General features: G+C 45.7%; 1 protein-coding gene and 1 long non-coding RNA gene across 5 annotated transcripts in view; one reads left to right on the top strand and one right to left on the bottom strand.

The window, feature by feature from the left end:
* Positions 1–17,203, bottom strand: part of USF3 (upstream transcription factor family member 3) — a 38,414-nt gene extending 21,211 nt beyond the window's left edge. Inside the window, exons 1-2 of one of the 4 annotated variants that reach the window (XM_075197421.1) lie at positions 17,185–17,203; positions 1,250–1,317 (exon numbers count right to left, since the gene is read on the bottom strand). The gene's annotated coding sequence lies outside the window, so the exon portion shown is untranslated. Of the gene's footprint in view, positions 1–1,249; positions 1,318–2,015; positions 2,093–17,127; positions 17,153–17,184 lie in introns of those variants that run through there. The other 3 variants (XM_075197422.1, XM_075197420.1, XM_075197423.1) reach the window with 3 other exon arrangements.
* A 23-nt stretch (positions 17,204–17,226) lies between these two features.
* Positions 17,227–23,186, top strand: LOC142139634 (uncharacterized). The gene is made up of 2 exons (XR_012688245.1): positions 17,227–17,298; positions 22,443–23,186. It is a non-coding gene; the product is annotated as an uncharacterized LOC142139634 (long non-coding RNA).

Genomic DNA, 23,186 nt, shown 5'->3' with positions numbered 1-23,186 from the left:
CGTTTTTCCTCTGCTGAGCCGCTCTGTCAGTCTCTACATTGGCTGCCTGTATTTCAACGAATCTAATATAAAATTCTTCTACTAACATATAAGGCCATCAACAAAATTGCACCGACATACATCTCCTCACTTGTCTCAAAATATCTCCCTACTCGACACCTCCGTTCTGCACAAGATCTACGTCTCTCCTCCACTCTCATCACATCCTCCCATGCTCGGTTACAGGACTTTTCCGGGCTGCACCCACTTTGTGGAATTCCCTCCCACGCACAGTAAGACTTTCCTCTAGTCTTCAAACCTTCAAGCGTTCACTGAAAACCCACCTCTTCAGACAGGGTTATGATATTCCTCAACCACCATCTTATTTTCCTTAGATTACCCTATTACCATCCTCTACACAGCTAACGCAAGACAACAACCCTCTGACCAACATTGCAACACAAACAGCCCACTTAATACTTTTACCTTTGCAGTCTGGCTGATCCATTGTGCAATATGATGTAGCACATGCCCTTGTGTTTCTAACTCCCATTGTCCTATAGATTGTAAGCTTGCGAGCAGGGTCCTCTTACCTCTCTGTCTGTATGTATTACCCAGTATTGTTTTATTAATGTTTGTTACCAATTGTAAAGCGCTACGGAATTTGCTGGCGCTATATAAATAAATGTTGATGATGATAGGTTCAAATGTCATAGGGATACGACAACATAATCACCTGACCAAACGGATATGAAACATTTTTGTCTTCTTTTATTTTCTGTTAACGTGTTTCATTTAGACACAATTTTCCACCCATGAACATTAGTATAAATGTACCTTGCAGTATGTAATCATTGTGAAATCACTCATTATTAATTTCCCAGCATTCTGGAAAAGCGGAGGCCGCCCAGTGTTGTACTGAAGACTTTTGTAAACAACAAATCAAAAATCAAATCAAAATAACCAAACGTAGGCAGAAATCATGGATAGTTACATACATGCCACCAAACTGTCCCGCTAATATCGGGACAGCAGGGTGGTATGATTATTGGTTCACCCAAATAATGCCTGCCTCCTCTGTATACGAGTGATGGGTACACTGTGACTAATACATAGAAAGTATGGGAAAATAAGCAACTAAATTTAGCAGTAGCAAACCAAAAAATGTAATCACAAAATACGCACATATTCATGTTTATCTAATAGCACGGCGCAGACAAACTGCCAGTATAGAAAAATGCAGTTGGGCGACTGTCCCGCTCTCTCCTACCTGGTCTGTCACTTCCCCCACCTGTGGCTGCTGGTGCAGTTGCTGCTTGATCCTGAATGTTGAAGGCCCTATTTGTAAAAAAAAATAAAAAAAAATGAATATATGAAATTTAGAAAAATCAAATTAGCTCCGGCGTTAAATAAAAAACACAACATTTAATAATTAGGCCTCCCTCCAGCCCCAACATTAAAAAAGTAGTACTCACATTTGATAAATAGATCTACTTCCCTCCAACCAGCCTTGACATTAAATTAATAGTATCCGCATTTAATAGATAAACCTATTTCCCTACCTCCAACCAACCCCAGCAATAAATGAATAGCATTCACGCTTATTATAACCGTTTACCACAACCTTCCCCAGCATTAAATAAGTCATATTCACATTTAATATATAGTCCTCCTCCCAAAACTCGACCCAAAACAAATGTCTCATCATCTCATCTTAAATTAATAAGCCCCACTATTAAAGAATTAGCTCCGACCCGCAGTCCACCACTATATTAATAGCCCATCTCCCAGCCAAATTACAGTACAGAACGCCCCCAATACAGCAATAAATATAATTTACATTTAATAAATATACCTATTTCCCACAAGTGTCCTAATTTATATTCACGTTTCATAAATAGACCTCATTCTCCCCAAACTCACCCCCACATTCAATGAATAGCCCCCAAACCACCCCATCTTAAATTAAAAAGCCCCGCTGTTAAATTAAATGTAAAAGCAAATAAAATATCACCTATTAATTAGCCACCACCTACCTCAAACACACATTACCATAAGCCTCGTTTCCCTCACAAACACTACATTGAAATAAGCCCCCCTGCCCACACAAACATTGCCATGAGCCCCCCTGCCCACACACACATTGCCATGAGCCCCCCTGCCCACACACACATTGCCATGAGCCCCCCTGCCCACACACACATAGCCATGAGCCCCCCTGCCCACACACACATAGCCATGAGCCCCCCTGCCCACACACACATAGCCATAAGCACCCCTGCCCACACATAGCCATAAGCCCCCCTGCCCACACATAGCCATAAGCCCCCCTGCCCACACATAGCCATAAGCCCCCCTGCCCACACATAGCCATAAGCCCCCCTGCCCACACATACACTTTGCCATAAGCCCCCCTGCCCACACTTTGCCATGAGCCCCCCTGCCCACATATACACACACATTGCCATGAGCCCCCTGCCCACAAATACACACACTGCCATTAGTCCCCCTGCCCACACATACACACACATTACATTGCTATAAGCCACCCTGCTCTCATATACATTACATTGCAATAAGCCCCCCTGCTAACACACACATTACATTACTATAAGCCCCCCTGTCCTCACACACATACACATTACATTGCTATAAGCCCCCCTGTCCTCACACACATACACATTACATTGCTATAAGCCCCCCTGTCCTCACACACATACACATTACATTGCTATAAGCCCCCCTGTCCTCACACACATACACATTACATTGCTATAAGCCCCCCTGTCCTCACACACATACACATTACATTGCTATAAGCCCCCCTGTCCTCACACACATACACATTACATTGCTATAAGCCCCCCTGTCCTCACACACATACACATTACATTGCTATAAGCCCCCCTGTCCTCACACACATACACATTACATTGCTATAAGCCCCCCTGTCCTCACACACATACACATTACATTGCTATAAGCCCCCCTGTCCTCACACACATACACATTACATTGCTATAAGCCCCCCTGTCCTCACACACATACACATTACATTGCTATAAGCCCCCCTGTCCTCACACACATACACATTACATTGTTATAAGCCCCCCTGTCCTCACACACATACACATTACATTGCTATAAGCCCCCCTGTCCTCACACACATACACATTACATTGCTATAAGCCCCCTGTCCTCACACACATACACATTACATTGCTATAAGCCCCCTGCTCTCACATACACACATTACATTGCTATAAGCCCCCTGCTCTCACATACACACATTACATTGCTATAAGCCCCCTGTCCTCTCACACACACACATTACATTGCTATAAGCCCCCTGTCCTCACACACACACACACATTACATTGCTATAAGCCCCCTGTCCTCACACACACACACACACACATTACATTGCTATAAGCCCCCTGTCCTCACACACACACACACACATTACATTGCTATAAGCCCCCCTGTCCTCACACACACACATACATTACATTGCTATAAGCCCCCCTGTCCTCACACACACACATACATTACATTGCTATAAGCCCCCCTGTCCTCACACACACACATACATTACATTGCTATAAGCCCCCCTGTCCTCACATACATACATACATTACATTGCTATAAGCCCCCTGTCCTCACACACACACACACACACACACACACACACATTACATTGCTATAAGCCCCCCTGTCCTCACACACACACATTACATTGCTATAAGCCCCCCTGTCCTCACACACATACACATTACATTGCTATAAGCCCCCCTGTCCTCACACACATACACATTACATTGCTATAAGCCCCCCTGTCCTCACACACATACACATTACATTGCTATAAGCCCCCCTGTCCTCACACACATACACATTACATTGCTATAAGCCCCCCTGTCCTCACACACATACACATTACATTGCTATAAGCCCCCCTGTCCTCACACACATACACATTACATTGCTATAAGCCCCCTGCTCTCACACACATACATTACATTGCTATAAGCCCCCTGCTCTCACACACATACATTACATTGCTATAAGCCCCCCTGTCCTCACACACATACACATTACATTGCTATAAGCCCCCTGCTCTCACACACATACATTACATTGCTATAAGCCCCCCTGTCCTCACACACATACATTACATTGCTATAAGCCCCCTGCCCTCACACACACACACACACATTACATTGCTATAAGCCCCCTGCCCTCACACACACACACATTACATTGCTATAAGCCCCCCTGTCCTCACACACACACATTACATTGCTATAAGCCCCCTGTCCTCACACACATACATTACATTGCTATAAGCCCCCCTGTCCTCACACACATACATTACATTGCTATAAGCCCCCCTGTCCTCACACACATACATTACATTGCTATAAGCCCCCCTGTCCTCACACACACACATTACATTGCTATAAGCCCCCCTGTCCTCACACACATACACATTACATTGCTATAAGCCCCCCTGTCCTCACACACATACACATTACATTGCTATAAGCCCCCCTGTCCTCACACACATACACATTACATTGCTATAAGCCCCCCTGTCCTCACACACATACACATTACATTGCTATAAGCCCCCCTGTCCTCACACACATACACATTACATTGCTATAAGCCCCCTGTCCTCACACACATACACATTACATTGCTATAAGCCCCCTGTCCTCACACACATACACATTACATTGCTATAAGCCCCCTGCTCTCACACACATACATTACATTGCTATAAGCCCCCCTGTCCTCACACACATACACATTACATTGCTATAAGCCCCCTGCTCTCACACACATACATTACATTGCTATAAGCCCCCTGCTCTCACACACATACATTACATTGCTATAAGCCCCCCTGTCCTCACACACATACACATTACATTGCTATAAGCCCCCTGCTCTCACACACATACATTACATTGCTATAAGCCCCCCTGTCCTCACACACATACATTACATTGCTATAAGCCCCCCTGTCCTCACACACACACACATTACATTGCTATAAGCCCCCTGTCCTCACACACACACACACATATTACATTGCTATAAGCCCCCTGTCCTCACACACACACATTACATTGCTATAAGCCCCCCTGTCCTCACACACACACACATTACATTGCTATAAGCCCCCTGTCCTCACACACACACACATTACATTGCTATAAGCCCCCTGTCCTCACACACACACACATTACATTGCTATAAGCCCCCTGTCCTCACACACACACATTACATTGCTATAAGCCCCCTGTCCTCACACACACACACATTACATTGCTATAAGCCCCCCTGTCCTCACACACACACACATTACATTGCTATAAGCCCCCTGCTCTCACACACATACATTACATTGCTATAAGCCCCCTGTCCTCACACACACACACATTACATTGCTATAAGCCCCGTCCTCACACACACACACACATTACATTGCTATAAGCCCCCTGTCCTCACACACACACACACACACACACACACATTACATTGCTATAAGCCCCCTGTCCTCACACACATACACATTATATTGCTATAAGCCCCCCTGTCCACACACATTACATTGCTATAAGCCCCCTGTCCTCACACACACACACATTACATTGCTATAAGCCCCCTGTCCTCACACACACATTACATTGCTATAAGCCCCCTGTCCTCACACACACATTACATTGCTATAAGCCCCCCTGTCCTCACACACACACACATTACTATAAGCCCCCCTGTCCTCACACACACACACATTACTATAAGCCCCCTGTCCTCACACACACACACATTACTATAAGCCCCCTGTCCTCACACACACACACATTACTATAAGCCCCCTGTCCTCACACACACACACACATTACATTGCTATAAGCCCCCCTGTCCTCACACACACACACATACACATTGCTATAAGCCCCCCTGTCCTCACACACACACACACATTACATTGCTATAAGCCCCCTGTCCTCACACACACACACACACACACACACATTACATTGCTATAAGCCCCCCTGTCCTCACACATACACATTACATTGCTATAAGCCCCCTGTCCTCACACACACACACACACACACACACACATTACATTGCTATAAGCCCCCCTGTCCTCACACATACACATTACATTGCTATAAGCCCCCTGTCCTCACACACATACACATTACATTGCTATAAGCCCCCCTGTCCTCACACACACACATTACATTACTATAAGCCCCCTGTCCTCACACACACACATTACATTACTATAAGCCCCCTGTCCACACACACACACACATTACATTGCTATAAGCCCCCCTGTCCTCACACACACACACATAGCTATAAGCCCCCCTGTCCTCACACACACACACATTACATTGCTATAAGCCCCCCTGTCCTCACACACACACACATTACATTGCTATAAGCCCCCTGTCCTCACACACACACACATTACATTGCTATAAGCCCCCTGTCCTCACACACACACATTACATTGCTATAAGCCCCCTGTCCTCACACACACACACATTACATTGCTATAAGCCCCCCTGTCCTCACACACACACACACACATAGCTATAAGCCCCCTGTCCTCACACACACACACATTACTATAAGCCCCCTGTCCTCACACACACACACACACATTACATTGCTATAAGCCCCCTGTCCTCACACACACATTACATTGCTATAAGCCCCCTGTCCTCACACACACACACACACACATTACATTGCTATAAGCCCCCTGTCCTCACACACACACACATTACATTGCTATAAGCCCCCTGTCCTCACACACACACACATTACATTGCTATAAGCCCCCTGTCCTCACACACACACACATTACATTGCTATAAGCCCCCTGTCCTCACACACACACACATTACATTGCTATAAGCCCCCTGTCCTCACACACACACATTACATTGCTATAAGCCCCCTGTCCTCACACACACACACATTACATTGCTATAAGCCCCCTGTCCTCACACACACACATTACATTGCTATAAGCCCCCTGTCCTCACACACACACACATTACATTGCTATAAGCCCCCTGTCCTCACACACACATACATTACATTGCTATAAGCCCCCTGTCCTCACACACACACATTACATTGCTATAAGCCCCCTGTCCTCACACACATACATTACATTGCTATAAGCCCCCTGTCCTCACACACACACACACATTACATTGCTATAAGCCCCCTGTCCTCACACACACACACACATTACATTGCTATAAGCCCCCTGTCCTCACACACACATTACATTGCTATAAGCCCCCCTGTCCTCACACACACACACATTACTATAAGCCCCCTGTCCTCACACACACACACATTACATTGCTATAAGCCCCCTGTCCTCACACATACACATTACATTGCTATAAGCCCCCTGTCCTCACACACATACACATTACATTGCTATAAGCCCCCTGTCCTCACACACACACACATTACATTGCTATAAGCCCCCTGTCCTCACACACACACACATTACATTGCTATAAGCCCCCTGTCCTCACACACACACATTACATTGCTATAAGCCCCCTGTCCTCACACACACACATTACATTGCTATAAGCCCCCTGTCCTCACACACACACATTACATTGCTATAAGCCCCCTGTCCTCACACACACATTACATTGCTATAAGCCCCCTGTCCTCACACACACACACACACACATTACATTGCTATAAGCCCCCTGTCCTCACACACACATACATTACATTGCTATAAGCCCCCTGTCCTCACACACACACATTACATTGCTATAAGCCCCCTGTCCTCACACACATACATTACATTGCTATAAGCCCCCTGTCCTCACACACACACATTACATTGCTATAAGCCCCCTGTCCTCACACACACACACATTACATTGCTATAAGCCCCCCTGTCCTCACACACACACACATTACATTGCTATAAGCCCCCTGTCCTCACACACACATTACATTGCTATAAGCCCCCTGTCCTCACACACACATTACATTGCTATAAGCCCCCTGTCCTCACACACACACACACATTACATTGCTATAAGCCCCCTGTCCTCACACACACACACACATTACATTGCTATAAGCCCCCCTGTCCTCACACACACACACATTACATTGCTATAAGCCCCCTGTCCTCACACACACACATTACATTGCTATAAGCCCCCTGTCCTCACACACACATTACATTGCTATAAGCCCCCTGTCCTCACACACACACATTACATTGCTATAAGCCCCCTGTCCTCACACACACACATTACATTGCTATAAGCCCCCTGTCCTCACACACATACATTACATTGCTATAAGCCCCCTGTCCTCACACACACACACATTACATTGCTATAAGCCCCCTGTCCTCACACACACACACATTACATTGCTATAAGCCCCCCTGTCCTCACACACACACACATTACATTGCTATAAGCCCCCTGTCCTCACACACACACACATTACATTGCTATAAGCCCCCTGTCCTCACACACACACACACACACATTACATTGCTATAAGCCCCCTGTCCTCACACATACACATTACATTGCTATAAGCCCCCCTGTCCTCACACATACACATTACATTGCTATAAGCCCCCTGTCCTCACACACATACACATTACATTGCTATAAGCCCCCTGTCCTCACACACATACACATTACATTGCTATAAGCCCCCTGTCCTCACACACATACACATTACATTGCTATAAGCCCCCTGTCCTCACACACATACACATTACATTGCTATAAGCCCCCTGTCCTCACACACATACACATTACATTGCTATAAGCCCCCTGTCCTCACACACATACACATTACATTGCTATAAGCCCCCTGTCCTCACACACACATTACATTGCTATAAGCCCCCTGTCCTCACACACACACACACACACATTACATTGCTATAAGCCCCCTGTCCTCACACACACATTACATTGCTATAAGCCCCCCTGTCCTCACACACACACACATTACATTGCTATAAGCCCCCTGTCCTCACACACACACATTACATTGCTATAAGCCCCCTGTCCTCACACACACATTACATTGCTATAAGCCCCCTGTCCTCACACACACACACACATTACATTGCTATAAGCCCCCTGTCCTCACACACACATAACATTGCTATAAGCCCCCTGTCCTCACACACACATAACATTGCTATAAGCCCCCTGTCCTCACACACACACATTACATTGCTATAAGCCCCCTGTCCTCACACACATACATTACATTGCTATAAGCCCCCTGTCCTCACACACACACACATTACATTGCTATAAGCCCCCTGTCCTCACACACACACACATTACATTGCTATAAGCCCCCCTGTCCTCACACACACACACATTACATTGCTATAAGCCCCCTGTCCTCACACACACACATTACATTGCTATAAGCCCCCTGTCCTCACACATACACATTACATTGCTATAAGCCCCCTGTCCTCACACACACATTACATTGCTATAAGCCCCCTGTCCTCACACACACATTACATTGCTATAAGCCCCCTGTCCTCACACACACACACACACACATTACATTGCTATAAGCCCCCTGTCCTCACACACACACACATTACATTGCTATAAGCCCCCCTGTCCTCACACACACACACATTACATTGCTATAAGCCCCCTGTCCTCACACACACACATTACATTGCTATAAGCCCCCTGTCCTCACACACACATTACATTGCTATAAGCCCCCTGTCCTCACACACACACATTACATTGCTATAAGCCCCCTGTCCTCACACACACATACATTACTATAAGCCCCCTGTCCTCACACACACACATTACATTGCTATAAGCCCCCTGTCCTCACACACATACATTACATTGCTATAAGCCCCCTGTCCTCACACACACACACATTACATTGCTATAAGCCCCCTGTCCTCACACACACACACATTACATTGCTATAAGCCCCCCTGTCCTCACACACACACACATTACATTGCTATAAGCCCCCTGTCCTCACACACACACACATTACATTGCTATAAGCCCCCTGTCCTCACACACACACACACACATTACATTGCTATAAGCCCCCTGTCCTCACACATACACATTACATTGCTATAAGCCCCCCTGTCCTCACACATACACATTACATTGCTATAAGCCCCCTGTCCTCACACACATACACATTACATTGCTATAAGCCCCCTGTCCTCACACACATACACATTACATTGCTATAAGCCCCCTGTCCTCACACACATACACATTACATTGCTATAAGCCCCCTGTCCTCACACACATACACATTACATTGCTATAAGCCCCCTGTCCTCACACACACATTACATTGCTATAAGCCCCCTGTCCTCACACACACACACACATTACATTGCTATAAGCCCCCTGTCCTCACACACACATTACATTGCTATAAGCCCCCCTGTCCTCACACACACACACATTACATTGCTATAAGCCCCCTGTCCTCACACACACACATTACATTGCTATAAGCCCCCTGTCCTCACACACACATTACATTGCTATAAGCCCCCTGTCCTCACACACACACACACATTACATTGCTATAAGCCCCCTGTCCTCACACACACATAACATTGCTATAAGCCCCCTGTCCTCACACACACACATTACATTGCTATAAGCCCCCTGTCCTCACACACATACATTACATTGCTATAAGCCCCCTGTCCTCACACACACACACATTACATTGCTATAAGCCCCCTGTCCTCACACACACACACATTACATTGCTATAAGCCCCCCTGTCCTCACACACACACACATTACATTGCTATAAGCCCCCTGTCCTCACACACACACACACATTACATTGCTATAAGCCCCCCTGTCCTCACACATACACATTACATTGCTATAAGCCCCCCTGTCCTCACACATACACATTACATTGCTATAAGCCCCCTGTCCTCACACACATACACATTACATTGCTATAAGCCCCCTGTCCTCACACACATACACATTACATTGCTATAAGCCCCCTGTCCTCACACACATACACATTACATTGCTATAAGCCCCCTGTCCTCACACACATACACATTACATTGCTATAAGCCCCCTGTCCTCACACACATACACATTACATTGCTATAAGCCCCCTGTCCTCACACACACACACACACACACATTACATTGCTATAAGCCCCCTGTCCTCACACACACATTACATTGCTATAAGCCCCCTGTCCTCACACACACACACACACACACATTACATTGCTATAAGCCCCCTGTCCTCACACACACACACATTACATTGCTATAAGCCCCCTGTCCTCACACACACACACACATTACATTGCTATAAGCCCCCTGTCCTCACACACACACACATTACATTGCTATAAGCCCCCTGTCCTCACACACACACACACATTACATTGCTATAAGCCCCCTGTCCTCACACACACACACATTACATTGCTATAAGCCCCCTGTCCTCACACACACATTACATTGCTATAAGCCCCCTGTCCTCACACACACACACACATTACATTGCTATAAGCCCCCTGTCCTCACACACACATAACATTGCTATAAGCCCCCTGTCCTCACACACACACATTACATTGCTATAAGCCCCCTGTCCTCACACACATACATTACATTGCTATAAGCCCCCTGTCCTCACACACACACTACATTGCTATAAGCCCCCTGTCCTCACACACACACACATTACATTGCTATAAGCCCCCCTGTCCTCACACACACACACATTACATTGCTATAAGCCCCCTGTCCTCACACACACACACACATTACATTGCTATAAGCCCCCTGTCCTCACACATACACATTACATTGCTATAAGCCCCCCTGTCCTCACACATACACATTACATTGCTATAAGCCCCCTGTCCTCACACACATACACATTACATTGCTATAAGCCCCCTGTCCTCACACACATACACATTACATTGCTATAAGCCCCCTGTCCTCACACACATACACATTACATTGCTATAAGCCCCCTGTCCTCACACACATACACATTACATTGCTATAAGCCCCCTGTCCTCACACACATACACATTACATTGCTATAAGCCCCCTGTCCTCACACACACACACACACACACATTACATTGCTATAAGCCCCCTGTCCTCACACACACATTACATTGCTATAAGCCCCCTGTCCTCACACACACACACACACATTACATTGCTATAAGCCCCCTGTCCTCACACACACACACATTACATTGCTATAAGCCCCCTGTCCTCACACACACACACACATTACATTGCTATAAGCCCCCTGTCCTCACACACACACACATTACATTGCTATAAGCCCCCTGTCCTCACACACACACACACATTACATTGCTATAAGCCCCCTGTCCTCACACACACACATTACATTGCTATAAGCCCCCTGTCCTCACACACACACATTACATTGCTATAAGCCCCCTGTCCTCACACACACACATTACATTGCTATAAGCCCCCTGTCCTCACACACACACATTACATTGCTATAAGCCCCCTGTCCTCACACACACACATTACATTGCTATAAGCCCCCTGTCCTCACACACACACATTACATTGCTATAAGCCCCCTGTCCTCACACACACATTACATTGCTATAAGCCCCCTGTCCTCACACACACACACATTACATTGCTATAAGCCCCCTGTCCTCACACACACACACATTACATTGCTATAAGCCCCCTGTCCTCACACACACATACATTACATTGCTATAAGCCCCCTGTCCTCACACACACACATTACATTGCTATAAGCCCCCTGTCCTCACACACATACATTACATTGCTATAAGCCCCCTGTCCTCACACACACATTACATTGCTATAAGCCCCCTGTCCTCACACACACATTACATTGCTATAAGCCCCCTGTCCTCACACACATACACATTACATTGCTATAAGCCCCCTGTCCTCACACATACATTACATTGCTATAAGCCCCCTGTCCTCACACACACATTACATTGCTATAAGCCCCCTGTCCTCACACACACATTACATTGCTATAAGCCCCCCTGTCCTCACACACACATTACATTGCTATAAGCCCCCCTGTCCTCACACACACACATAATACATTGCTATAAGCCCCCCTGTCCTCACACACATACACATTACATTGCTATAAGCCCCCTGTCCTCACACACACACACATTACATTGCTATAAGCCCCCCTGTCCTCACACACATACACATTACATTGCTATAAGCCCCCCTGTCCTCACACACATACACATTACATTGCTATAAGCCCCCTGTCCTCACACACATACACATTACATTGCTATAAGCCCCCTGTCCTCACACACACACACACATTACATTGCTATAAGCCCCCCTGTCCTCACACACATACATTACATTGCTATAAGCCCCCTGCTCTCACATACACACATTACATTGCTATAAGCCCCCTGTCCTCACACACATACACATTACATTGCTATAAGCCCCCTGTCCTCACACACACACACATTACATTGCTATAAGCCCCCTGTCCTCACACACACATTACATTGCTATAAGCCCCCTGTCCTCACACACACATTACATTGCTATAAGCCCCCTGTCCTCACACACACATTACATTGCTATAAGCCCCCTGTCCTCACACACACATTACATTGCTATAAGCCCCCCTGTCCTCACACACATACACATTACATTGCTATAAGCCCCCTGTCCTCACACACACATTACATTGCTATAAGCCCCCTGTCCTCACACACATACACATTACATTGCTATAAGCCCCCTGTCCTCACACACATACACATTACATTGCTATAAGCCCCCTGTCCTCACACACATACACATTACATTGCTATAAGCCCCCTGTCCTCACACACACACACACATTACATTGCTATAAGCCCCCCTGTCCTCACACACATACATTACATTGCTATAAGCCCCCTGCTCTCACACACACACATTACATTGCTATAAGCCCCCTGTCCTCACACACATACACATTACATTGCTATAAGCCCCCTGTCCTCACACACACACACATTACATTGCTATAAGCCCCCTGTCCTCACACACACACACATTACATTGCTATAAGCCCCCCTGTCCTCACACACATACATTACATTGCTATAAGCCCCCCTGTCCTCACACACATACATTACATTGCTATAAGCCCCCTGCTCTCACATACACACATTACATTGCTATAAGCCCCCTGTCCTCACACACATACACATTACATTGCTATAAGCCCCCTGTCCTCACACACACACACACACACATTACATTGCTATAAGCCCCCCTGTCCTCACACACATACATTACATTGCTATAAGCCCCCTGCTCTCACATACACACATTACATTGCTATAAGCCCCCTGTCCTCACACACATACACATTACATTGCTATAAGCCCCCTGTCCTCACACACACACACATTACATTGCTATAAGCCCCCCTGTCCTCACACACATACATTACATTGCTATAAGCCCCCTGCTCTCACATACACACATTACATTGCTATAAGCCCCCTGTCCTCACACACACATACATTACATTGCTATAAGCCCCCCCTGTCCTCACACACATACACATTACATTGCTATAAGCCCCCTGTCCTCACACACACATTACATTGCTATAAGCCCCCTGTCCTCACACACACACATTACATTGCTATAAGCCCCCTGTCCTCACACACACACATTACATTGCTATAAGCCCCCCTGTCCTCACACACATACACATTACATTGCTATAAGCCCCCTGTCCTCACACACATACACATTACATTGCTATAAGCCCCCCTGTCCTCACACACATACATTACATTGCTATAAGCCCCCCTGTCCACACACACACACACACACACACACACACACACACACACACACACACACAGCTATAAGCCCCCTGTCCTCACACATACACATTACATTACATTGCTATAAGCCCCCCTGTCCTCACACACACACATAATACATTGCTATAAGCCCCCCTGTCCTCACACACATACACATTACATTGCTATAAGCCCCCTGTCCTCACACACACACACATTACATTGCTATAAGCCCCCCTGTCCTCACACACATACACATTACATTGCTATAAGCCCCCCTGTCCTCACACACATACACATTACATTGCTATAAGCCCCCTGTCCTCACACACATACACATTACATTGCTATAAGCCCCCTGTCCTCACACACACACACACATTACATTGCTATAAGCCCCCCTGTCCTCACACACATACATTACATTGCTATAAGCCCCCTGCTCTCACATACACACATTACATTGCTATAAGCCCCCTGTCCTCACACACATACACATTACATTGCTATAAGCCCCCTGTCCTCACACACACACACATTACATTGCTATAAGCCCCCTGTCCTCACACACACATTACATTGCTATAAGCCCCCTGTCCTCACACACACATTACATTGCTATAAGCCCCCTGTCCTCACACACACATTACATTGCTATAAGCCCCCTGTCCTCACACACACATTACATTGCTATAAGCCCCCCTGTCCTCACACACATACACATTACATTGCTATAAGCCCCCTGTCCTCACACACACATTACATTGCTATAAGCCCCCTGTCCTCACACACATACACATTACATTGCTATAAGCCCCCTGTCCTCACACACATACACATTACATTGCTATAAGCCCCCTGTCCTCACACACATACACATTACATTGCTATAAGCCCCCTGTCCTCACACACACACACACATTACATTGCTATAAGCCCCCCTGTCCTCACACACATACATTACATTGCTATAAGCCCCCTGCTCTCACACACACACATTACATTGCTATAAGCCCCCCTGTCCTCACACACACACATTACATTGCTATAAGCCCCCCTGTCCTCACACACACACATTACATTGCTATAAGCCCCCCTGTCCTCACACACATACACATTACATTGCTATAAGCCCCCTGTCCTCACACACACACACATTACATTGCTATAAGCCCCCTGTCCTCACACACACACACATTACATTGCTATAAGCCCCCCTGTCCTCACACACATACATTACATTGCTATAAGCCCCCCTGTCCTCACACACATACATTACATTGCTATAAGCCCCCTGCTCTCACATACACACATTACATTGCTATAAGCCCCCTGTCCTCACACACATACACATTACATTGCTATAAGCCCCCTGTCCTCACACACACACACACACACATTACATTGCTATAAGCCCCCCTGTCCTCACACACATACATTACATTGCTATAAGCCCCCTGCTCTCACATACACACATTACATTGCTATAAGCCCCCTGTCCTCACACACATACACATTACATTGCTATAAGCCCCCTGTCCTCACACACACACACATTACATTGCTATAAGCCCCCCTGTCCTCACACACATACATTACATTGCTATAAGCCCCCTGCTCTCACATACACACATTACATTGCTATAAGCCCCCTGTCCTCACACACACATACATTACATTGCTATAAGCCCCCCCTGTCCTCACACACATACACATTACATTGCTATAAGCCCCCTGTCCTCACACACACATTACATTGCTATAAGCCCCCTGTCCTCACACACACACATTACATTGCTATAAGCCCCCCTGTCCTCACACACATACACATTACATTGCTATAAGCCCCCTGTCCTCACACACATACACATTACATTGCTATAAGCCCCCCTGTCCTCACACACATACATTACATTGCTATAAGCCCCCCTGTCCTCACACACATACATTACATTGCTATAAGCCCCCCTGTCCACACACACACACACACACACACACACACACACACACACACACACACACACACACACACACACACACACACACACACACACACACACACACACACACACACACACACACACACACACACACACACACAGCTATAAGCCCCCTGTCCTCACACATACACATTACATTACATTGCTATAAGCCCCCCTGTCCTCATACACACACATTACATTGCTATAAGCCCCCAGTCCTCACGGTAGTGGCTAAAACCCCCTCAGCTCAGGTACCTTCAGACGTCACTGTGACATCACCAGGTCACGTGGCTGCAGCGGTCACATGACACACACAGTGCTGGAGCTGCTGCTCTTCCTGTTCCTGTGCTGTCACTGCTGGAGGGAAAGGTAAGAAGAGGTGATGGGGAGGGGACATGTGTGATTACAGCTGGGGGGGGGGGGTTTCAGATGGGTTATGTGTGATTACAGCTGGGGGGTGCAGATGTAACATGTGTGATTACAGCTGGGGGGGGGGGGGTTTCAGATGGGACATGTGTGATTACAGCTGGGGGGTGCAGATGGGTTATGTGTGATTACAGCTGGGGGGTGCAGATGGGTTATGTGTGATTACAGCTGGGGGGTGCAGATGGGACATGTGTGATTACAGCTGGGGGGGGTGCAGATGGGACATGTGTGATTACAGCTGGGGGGGGGGGGGTTCAGATGGGGCATGTGTGATTAAAGCTGTTGTGCAGAGGTGGGTACATGGAATTAATGCATGTGGGCAGAGGGGGACATGTGAGGGAGAAACCTCTTCCCCACACGACCCCTCCTCATCCAACAATACCCTGATACCAGCTTTTCTCTGATATCTCCCATGACTCAATGCTCATTATCTTTTCCCTCACAGTCTGTGAGGGAAAAATCATGCCCCAAATCATGTCTCGTATACCAATGCTGCCCTCCAGTTTTTTCCTTGCATGCTCTGCTGCCTCTATTCTGACACCTCTCTTACTTCAAAATGAAAAGAGGCACCTTTTATGTGAAAAAGGAGAAGAGCCTTAGCAGCAAGAGACAATAATATAGAGATCATTATTGCCATAAATGCTGTAGTATTGTTTTTTAAAAATACTATGAGTATAAATGCCCTTGTTACACCACCGTACATAAAAGACTTATCTTGCAAAAATAAAACCTGATTTTCAATGTCCAGAAACAACAATACATCCGGTTTTCTATGCACTTTTTTTTAGGTGACATACTTAAGCCATCTCACTTATCCATAAACTTTAGATTTTGTTACTTCTCAGTCATTCACTGGAGAACACCAGGAAACACTGGGGTATAGTGTAGGGACCAGTCGTAAGGGCAATTTAAGTCATCCTAGTAGTTCACTGATGCTCCTCCTGCTCTATAGCCCTCTCCTGTTATTTCAATGTGGCAGGGCAGGTTTTTTATTACTGGGGCGGTCTCCAAAGTCTGCAACTGCAGTGTCACATCGTGGATGATTCTGCGCTGCTGGGAATGGGGTAGCGGCGGTACCAAGGTGGTGCTTCCGCTAATGCACCCCCCAATCACAATACTGGATTCCTTCGCAGGACCCAACCATAGTCATCACAAGCTGTACCTGGAGTTTCCAGGCAGTAATTGCAGGAATGGCAGTCACTGCTTAACGGCGCCATGTAGGCTGGCAAGACTGAGTGTTAGCCTTTCCCACCACAGTGCTGGAAGATAGGTTTAGCAAGTTGCTGTGGGCCACAGGAATGTCTTTCTCTTAGTGTAGGAGCAGACTTCATGTTTCCTGGGTCAGTTGGGGGTTACTGGGTTTATGTAAACACACACTAGGCACTGGATTGGTGGAGGGCACATCCATTTGAACAGCTACCAATGCATTTATGGGCCCGGGGAGGAGAAGTGCGTCTTCCCTTTCCCTGCACATTTTTCCCAGTGGTCTCTCACTCCATGTGTGCAGGACAGCAGCAATCTTGGAGCTCCAGCAATCCATGTCTTTTAATCTTAAGGTAATAGGTTTTGGGAGGAAGGTGGGGGTTGTATGTGGTTTGTCCCAAAGATATATTAGGCTCTGGCACTGTCTTGCAAGCTCACCTCCTTTTTTTGTGATTGTGTGCTGCTTCTGTCTTTTCTTGTATTTTTGTCTTCTTTCTGTGCCTATCATGTCAGATAGGGGAAGATCCTCGAGGGCTAAGGCTGGGGTAACTTCTGTGATGAAGTTTACCTGTCCCAGCTGAAATGCTATATGCCTGGACTAGGTCACTAGCCAACTCTATGGCTTAGATTGCTCAGCTAGTCTGTTCTCAATCAGGAAGCATTCTTTCCCAGGTTCCCTCCAAGGATCTTCTGGGAGTCTGACTTGTTCTGTGCCTGTATTACCAAGGTCCTGCGGCGGCAGCCTGGTTTTGGTTTCTTTCTTTTTGGAGAGGATGTTGGAATCCGCTACACCCTCTTTCTTGCTTAAGCGCAGGAGGGTGGTGAAACCCCAACCTGAGAATGAGTCTAACTGTCCTTCCCAGAAAGATGGCAAAGTGCTGGTCCGGTATGGGAGACTCCTGCTTTGGGTAGGAAGTTACCTCTCACCGTCAGGGGCTGGAGGAGCTGGTTCATGCTGTGTGCAAGATGTTGGACATCTCAGATATAGCAGTCCCTGAGCCTGTGGAGCCTTGTTTGTTTAAGCAGAGGTTGAAAAGCACGTTTTCTTGTCCATTTTCTGACGCTGGATGATTTGTTGGGTGAGGCTTGTAACTCGTTATACCAGAAGTTCCAGGTTTCCCGTAGGTTACAGTTTTGTTATCTTCATCCCTCTGAGGATTTTGTTAAATGGGAAACGCCTCCTAAGGTGAACACACTTGTAGCATGGTTGTCCGAGACAAGACCATCCCAAGTCCTAACGCAGCCATGCTTAAGGATGGTGTCGAACCGTAAGGTCGGTGACAACCTTAAGTTAATTTTTGTGGCAGTGGGAGCCTCCTTAAAGCCCACTCTGTCCTCTGCTTGGTTGACCAAGGCCGTGGAACACTCGTCCGAGCAGCTTACTGAGGGCTTGTTAGTTGGCAATCCATGATCTGAATTATTCCCGTTGGTGGAGCAGATTCAGAGAGCTACAGAGTATCTGGGAGAGGTGGTCCTGGACGTTGGATTGATTGGGGCAAGGATATCTGCCTTTGTGGTTTTGGCTCGATGGACTCTTTGACTTAAGTCCTGGGAAGCTGACATGGAGTCTAAGAAGACTCTAAAGTCATTTCCTTTATCTGTGGATGTCCTGTTTGGGCTGTAGCTACACAGTATAAAAAGTTAAAATTAAATATTTAATATTATATTTATAATATTAAAAGTCAGGTGACAGCAGGAGAAAGTGCTTTACTTCCTGTTAATGCATCAAAAGCTAAGGTGTTTCTCTCCTTTTGCTTCTCTCCTGCCCCAGGCGTAGTTTGCAGTGTGCACTGCTAGCCTGGACTGCTAAGCGCCCAGTCATTAAGTCTGCTGATAAGAAATCAGCATGGTGGCGTTCTACCCACCCACGATCACTTATTTTTGAGCCTGTCTGCTATTCCTCCTCATCATCATCAACATTTATTTATATAGAGCCAGAAAATGCCGTAGCGCTTTACAAAATTTTGGACAAATAGTAAAACAGACAAAGAGGGCCTTGCTTGTAAGCTTACAATCTATAAGTGAATGGCAGTCTAACGCGTGACATATTGCATATTGGTCCAGCCAGATTGCAAAGGTAAAAAGTGATTCTTATGCTATGTGATCCAGTCACACAGCAATGTTGGTCAGGGGGTCAGAGGGTTGTTGTCTTGTGGGGATTCTGTAAAGGGTGGTAATAGGGTAACCTAGTGAGGTTAAGAGGTGGTTGAGGAATACTATAAGCTTGTCTGAAGAGGTGGGTTTTCAGATAACGCTTGCAAGTTTGTAGACCAGAGGAAAGTCTTATTGTGCGAGAATTCCACAAAGTGGGTGCAGCTCAAAAAAAGTCCTGTAACCGGGAATGGGAGGATGTGATGAGAGTGGAAGAGAGAGGCAGATCTTGTGCAAAACGGAGGTGTCGAGTTGCCAGATATTTTGAGACAAGTGAAGAGATGTATGTTGGTGCAGTTTTGTTTATGGCCTTGTATGTTAGTAGAAGTACTCCTCTTCAGGGATCAGTAGTTTCAGTACACTACAGCAGCCCCAAGATAGTTCTTAACCATAATGCTACCTGCAAGTTGGACAAAGCGGCTTGGTCTGCGAGACGCCATCCACTCCACAGTTTCTTCAAGGGTGGTTGTATCAGTTCTGCACCATCTAAGAGGTTTATTCAAACCTGTTTCTGGTTCATAAACCAAACAATTCGTTCATACCAATCCTGAACCTCTCAAATCTACGAACACCCAGTTGCGGGTACCAGGGTTCAAGATCGAGTCTTTGAAGTAATTGATTCACAGCATGGAACAGGGCGAGGTCTTGGTGGCTTTGAACATCAAGAACACATATTTACATGTTCCCGTCATCAGGTTTGCGGTTTAGTCAGAACACTACCAGTTCAGGTCACTTCCTTTTGGTCTTGCAACGGACCTTCACCAAGATCTTGGAGGTCATGGCAGCTCTGTTGAGGTCCAAAAGACGTTTATTTCGTATGTGGACGACCTTCTCATCAAGGCAGAGTTGCTGTGCTCCTATCCCATGTTCAGGTGACGGCACAGACACTGGAATCCCACAACTGGATTCTCAATTTAAAAGAAGTCAAAATTGCTTACGCCTCAGCAGATGATGTTTTTGGGACCCTTTTTTTTTTTTACACCCACAAATAGTGTGTTCTTACCACCATACAAGATTTGGGCCTTACAAAAGATAATATCTCTGTTTACTGTTAGAGAAACTTATGTACGCTTCTGCCTGTAGGTTCCTGGCAAGATGGTATTGCTATTACCTGGCCGTTCCAATTGGTTTATCAGTTCCGGAGGGAACTGATAAACCAAGTTTGTTGTTCCCTCCTTACTGTTGTTTCTCTATCTTTTCCTTTTCTCTGGTGCATGGTTAAACATAAATTGAAGGCCTAACAGGAAAGTGATATAGAGGGGAAGAGCTATGATGACATTTTTAAGGTGTCTTAAAGTGCCCGTAGGACTGGTCCCTACACTACACTACACCCCAATGTTTCCCGATGTCTCCCAGTGGACTAAGATATAAGGATTTGTCAGCAGTATAAAAGTCCTATTTTTTTTTTTTTACTGTGTTTTCTTTCCCTGATTACCCCTTCAAAAACAAAACATTTTTTTCTTAGACTCCAAAGCAATTTTTATTACATACTGTCCAGACTGGTGCAATGATATCTTGGTCTCCTACAATCCGTTTCAATTGCTGCTGCAGGAATAACCTCTCTACTCTCTATCATTGCTTACTGTTCTACAGAAATCATATTGTATTCCATTTTCATTATCTTTTCCATACAAAAGTATTTAGGGCTCTCCAATCCATTGCCACTTGTTATATCTATTATCACAATCTCCGTCCAAACCCTCTGCTAACGCTGACCCTTTTTTTCTTTCCAGGTTACCTCCGCTCTCAAGACTACAGTCCTTCTTGAATGCTGCTCCTGGAAATCTTCAACAGAATGTCTGTCTGATATCTCTACCTGCAGGACCCTGCTGAAATCTCACCTATGTAACGAACAGTTCAAATAGTCCTTGTGACTTACGTCTCCCGGAGCTGAGCTCCAGAGGGTAAATGGACACGTTCTGGAGGACTGTTATGTTACTAATACAGACACTTTATTAATTTTATATTTCTACTCCATAACTTCATGTTATTATCCCACTTGATAATGCCTGATAAATTTAACGCGAAGAGTGATAGTTATGTTGTCGCTTGTTATGACGAAGACCAGCAAGTGGAATATATTACCTGATATGTAAATGGACGTTAATCAGACATTTGTGTGCACTGTTACATACTACAGACAGCTGAAGTTTGTAATATATATTTATATACTTTGTGTCAATTACATAATTTAATATATGATATAAACAAAACATACTGAAAGCAGCTTCTTTGAGGGGTACGGGTAGTTATTTCTTTCGTCACTAAAATGAACTACATTTTTATTTTGACTGCAACTTTCTCAAAAAAAAAATCATTTTTAGTACATCAAATCTGTACTTCATCTATAATTGCAATGCCAACCAATGCCCCCCGGCGGTGGAGGATCCTGGAGGGGGTGACTGATCCGGACCAGCACACTCATTGTCTTGGACTGCAAGTGATCTATGTAATTATTAAAATAATCTAGTTAGTGA

The sequence above is a fragment of the Mixophyes fleayi genome, chromosome 2, assembly GCF_038048845.1.
Source record: "Mixophyes fleayi isolate aMixFle1 chromosome 2, aMixFle1.hap1, whole genome shotgun sequence".
NCBI classification, from domain to species: domain Eukaryota; kingdom Metazoa; phylum Chordata; class Amphibia; order Anura; family Limnodynastidae; genus Mixophyes; species Mixophyes fleayi.
The sequence above is the reverse complement of the archived record's forward strand: the minus strand, read 5'-3'. Positions and strand labels throughout refer to the sequence as shown.